Source organism: Arachis ipaensis, chromosome B02, assembly GCF_000816755.2.
Source record: "Arachis ipaensis cultivar K30076 chromosome B02, Araip1.1, whole genome shotgun sequence".
Classification (NCBI taxonomy): Eukaryota; Viridiplantae; Streptophyta; class Magnoliopsida; order Fabales; family Fabaceae; genus Arachis; species Arachis ipaensis.
The window spans coordinates 77,711,929-77,717,283 of NC_029786.2; the positions used below are offsets into that span (position 1 = coordinate 77,711,929).

At 34.8% G+C, this 5,355-nt stretch overlaps 1 long non-coding RNA gene across 1 annotated transcript in view; it reads left to right on the forward strand.

Annotated features, from left to right (window-relative positions):
- LOC110267846 overlaps positions 1-4,668 on the forward strand; it is a 7,150-nt gene extending 2,482 nt beyond the window's left edge. The window contains exon 4 of the long non-coding RNA XR_002355784.1: positions 4,658-4,668. This is a non-coding gene — a long non-coding RNA (uncharacterized LOC110267846). The remainder of the gene's footprint in view (positions 1-4,657) is intronic.

Genomic DNA, 5,355 nt, shown 5'->3' on the forward strand with positions numbered 1-5,355 from the left:
TCTTAAAGGGGAGAAAATTTATCTTTATGGGGACTTGTTTTTCAATGAAAAAGAAAAATACTATCTTTGTGTTACATCCTTTATTCATGTATGTTAACTATCCTTTATACCTCAAATGGCATAAGTCTCTTTATACTCATCTAAAAAGTTACGGGTTCGAGTCTTTTTATATTCAGTAAAAAAATAGAGAATTTCTTGTATTAAAAACTTGAGTATCCAAATTAATAACTTACAAATTAGAGATGGTTAAAAAAGATGCTTGTTTATAATAACCTGAATTTATGTTTAACTAGTTCTCCAATAATAATAGCATTTAGCTCATTTGTATCATAAAATACATTTTGAAAATATAATAACAAAAAATTTTAAATTATTATATTCAAAATATTAAAAATATAAAAAAATTATCTTTAATGACTTTAAAAAATATTGTAATTTTTTTACAATATTTTTAAAATGTTTACTCTTTAACACACATATTATGAAAGTGCGGCCTGTGCGTGGTGGCATGTGTTGTTTGGTGGCTATAATGACTAGTCTTAATTACACCAATTATTGACTTACACGTGGAATAAAAGAACGAGTTTGACTTAGGTTTGAAGATATTAATGAGTAAAGACGGTAAAATCAATAAAGAGAGATGGAAAATATATGTGGTCTGATTAGCATTGTAATTAGGAAAATTTATTAACATGAAATAGAAAAGACTCGTCTTCCATGCATGAAAAAAAGTACTACTGTTCTTTAACCTCTCCTGGCTATGCGCTTTCCCCAAAACTGGGTGGTGATATCCCCCGGCGGCAATCACTGATCAAACTCACAATGACCGATCGACAATCATCGATTGAAGTGTGGCAGCATCGTAGGGAATCAGCGAGCATCACCGTGGGCAAAATGGGTATCACCGCAACCACCTTGACAGGGAAGCTAACGTCGCAGGAGATGAGGACACAACATTGATAGATATACAAGAAAAGAATAAGAATGTATTATTGTATGTTGTGTGTTTCATTGATACAAGTAGGAGATTATTTATACAAAAAACTTTTAACAATAATTTTAACAACTCTACTACTCGACTAATTTATCAACTAATATTAACAACTTTTATTAACCTAAACCTAATCAACCTAATCAGATATTATATTCTAACATCTCCCTCAAACTCACTCAAATAGGAATTAAAGAGGCCGTTTTAAATTTAGACACTAGACTCCAAAAACAAGTAGGATGAAGAATTTGATAAAGATATCAGCCATCTGATCTATAGTCCTAACAACAATTAGACAAATAACACCAATAAAAAATTGTTTCCATACAAAATAACAATTATTCTCAATGTATTTAGTGCTCTCATGAAAGACATTATTATGGAAAATTTAAATAGAGCTTTTGTTATCACAATAGAGATCAATAGGGGAAGAGTGAGTATCCTCTAAATCTTCAAGAAGCCAATGAATTGCAACGACTTCAGCAAAAGTGTCAGCCCGAGCATAATATTCTGCTTCAATGCTTGATTCAGTTGTAAAAGTTTGTTTCTTGGCATGCCAAGAGAGTCACCGAAGCACAAATAATAACTAGTTGTAGAACTAAGATTAGTAAGGTCACCAACCCAATCAGCATCTAAATATGCTTCAAGGGTTAAAGAAGATTAAGAAAAAAAATGAAGACCTTATAACATAGTACCCTTGATATAGCGAAGAATCCAAAGAACAACAACATAATGAGTAATGTATGGTGTTGATAAGAACTGGCTAACAACATGAACAACATAGAAAATATTTGGTCGAGTAATAGTGAGGTACACAAGACCACCAACCAACTGTATGTAAAAAGTGGGATTGTCCAAATCAGTTCCATCCATAGAAGTAAAGTGAGCATTGGTCGTAAGAAGAGTAGATCATGTGCGACTATCAGTTACCCAGCCTGAGTAAGAAGATCAGATGCCTACTTTGCTTGAGAAAAATAGATGCCATCATTTGACGAGATAACTTATAGACCAAAAAAAATTAAGAGATCCAAGATCTTTCATTTCAAAGTAGTGGTGGAGGCTTGTTTTAAGATCAGTGATGCCATCAACATCGTCTTCAGTAATTATCATGTCATCAATATATAATCGTAGGAGAACAACACCCTTATCACTCTTGTGAGAGAAAACAGAATTCTCATGAGGACTACAAGTGAAACGGAAGTTGTAGACAATATTGTTAAATTTTTCAAACCAATCTTGAGAAACTTACTTAAGCCTATAGAGTACCTTACAAAAGAGATAAACTTTATTAGGAGAACAAGACTGTTTCAGAGGAGGTTTTGATAAACCACTATTTTATGGTTTATCGTATTCTCAATTGAGTGGTTTATATCAATTCTTTACTCACTTATTCATATGATTTGCATGTTTTACATTTTTCCTTCCTGATTTTGTGCTATGATTGAAAACATGTTTCTTTGGTCTTAAATTTGCTATGTTTAATCCTCTCTTATTACCATTCGATGCCGTGATATGTGTGTTAAGTGTTTTTAGAGATTACAGGGCAGAAATGGCTTAGAGGATGGAAAGGAAGCATGCAAAAGTGGAAGGAATACAAGAAGTTGAAGAAATTGCTAAGCTGTCCAGCCTGACCTCTTCGCACTCAAACGGTCATAACTTGAGCTACAAAGGTCCAAATGAGGCGGTTCTAGTTGCGTTGGAAAGCTAACATCTAGGGTTTCGCAAAAATATATAATTTTCCATAGCTGCCCTGAAGATAGGCGACGCGCACGCGTGGATCACGCACACGCGTGACCTGGCAAAAATCCAATCCACGCTCACGCGTGGACGACGCTCACGCGTGGACGACGCTCACGCGTGACTTTGCAGCGACCTGTACGTATCATAAATCGCTGGGGGTGATTTCTGAGCTGTTTTTGACCCAATTTTTGACCCAAAAAACACATATTAGAGGCTATAAAGTGGGAGAATCCATCCATTCATTCTACAACATTCATATTCACAATTTTAGGTTTTAGATGTAGTTTTCTAGAGAGAGAGGCTCTCTCCTCTCTCTTAGGTTTTAGAATTAGGATTTCTCTTAGTTTATGGTTATTTCTTCATTCCAGGTTCAATGTTCTTTTATTTTAGTTTCTCTTCTACTTTTATTTACTCTATTACTTTAGTTGCTCTATTTCTCTTGGTAATTACTTATTTAGCCAAATTGGCTTATGAACTCTTCATGTTAGATTTGAATATTCTATTTAATGCAATTTGAGGTATTTCAGATTTATGATTTACTTTCTTCTATTTATGATATAAATAATTTAGATTTTTCTCCCTTTTGGCTTGGGTTGAGTAATTGGTGACACTTGAGTTGTCAAACTTAGCTGTTGATTGAAAATTAGAAATTGCTGATTAATTTGGATCCCTCTAAAGCTAGTCTTTCCATAGGAGTTGACTAGTACTTAAGGAATCAAATTGATTAGTCCACTTGACTTTCCTTTATTTAGTAAGGGTTAACTAAGTGGGAGCAATACCAATTCTCATCATACCTGATAAGGATAACTAGGATGGGATTTCCAGTTCTCATACCTTGTCAAAAGTTTTTCTAATTATTAATTTATTTTTCTTGCCATTTAAATTACTTGTTCCTTATTTTAAAAACCCATAAATATACCTTTTTCCATAACCAATAATAATTCATACTTCCTTGCAATTCTTTGAGAGACGACCCGAGATTTCAATACTTCGGTTATAAATTTTATTGGGTTTTGTTACTTGTGACAACCAAACTTTTGTACGAAAGGATTTCTTCTCGGTCTAGAAGTTATACTTACAATGTGATTATATTCTTATAAAATTCTTTACCGGTAGGAATCCGATCGTCAGGTTTCATGTAGAATTTCTTTTTCAAGTTGCCATTGAGAAAATTATTTTTCACAACCATCCAACATAGGTAGTATTTGCTAACTACAACAATTGCAAGAAGAGCTCGAACAGATGTGAGTCGAGCAATAGGAGCAAAAATTTTTCGTAATCGATACCATACTCTTCAGTGCATTCTTGAGCAACCAAATGAGTCTTATATCTCTCAATAGAGCCATCTGAGCGAGTCTTGATTTTGTATACCCATTTGTTGCCTACAACTTCCTGATCATTAAGAGATTTAACCAAATTCCAAGTGTGTGCTTTATCTAATGCCTGAATTTCTTTCTACATTGTTTGCTACCAATCTGAATCTTTAAAAGCTTCTTTGTATGACCTAGGTTCATGAATGTGAAGGATAGTATTAAAACAATGATAATCACAAAAATATGGAGGTGAATTTCTTACCATAGTACTGCGAGTGGACGTAGGAGGAAGGACCACAAGAACAGGATCATTGTTCGAGCTTGGATCATCAAGAATAGTAGACGGTACATGAATAAGAGGCTCAGGAGGTGAACTTTTCACAGTGTTTGTATTATCATCACTAAGAAAAAGATCAATACTAGGATTAGTAAGGAAAGGTGAATGGGTAAAAGGAATTGACTAAGAGAAGGAAAAACTCGAAAGCATGTGATGTTCCCAGAAGACAACATGATAAGATATGCAGATTCAGCAAGAGATAGGATCTCAACAATAATAACCTTTATGTTCAGTTCCATAACCAAGGAAACAACATAGGCAAACACGAGATTTAAGTTTATTATGTTGATGGGGATGAAGGAGAACAAAACAAGCACAACCAAAAACTCTAAGCGAACTATGGTCTGGTAAGGTATTATAGAGACGCTCAAAAGGAGTGATATTAGTTAGAATGGAGGAAAGAAGACGATGATAACATGGGCAGCAGCGAGAATAGCTTCACCCCAAACACGTTTAGGACAAGAAGAAGAAGAAAGAAGTATTGCACGAATATATATAGTCAAGAATTTGACAATGTTTGTGTTTAGCTCTACCATTTTGTTGAGATATTTGACAAACCCCAATTTGACGGTTTGTTTTGTATTGAATTTAGAGCATCTTGATAACCTTTTGTCACATTTAGCCTAGGAATTAGCATGATCTTGTTATCTCTCCCGTATTTGTGATTAAGTGTAAAAACATGCTTTTTAAGCCTTATTTTGATGAATTCTATTTCCTCTTTGATTCCATAAGATGCCTTGATGTGTTTGTTAGTAATCTCAGGATGAAATAGGCTAGGCATGGATCAAAGGAAGCAAGGAAGGAAGCATACAAGTGGAGAGAAGCATTAAAAGTCAAAGAAGCAAAATCAGAGCCATGCACGCGCACGCGCACAAGGCGCTCGCGCGCACATTGCGAAACAGGCCAAGGACGCGCACGCGTACCATGCGCGCACGCGCTGATGATGGCACATGACCTCATTAATGCAACACGTG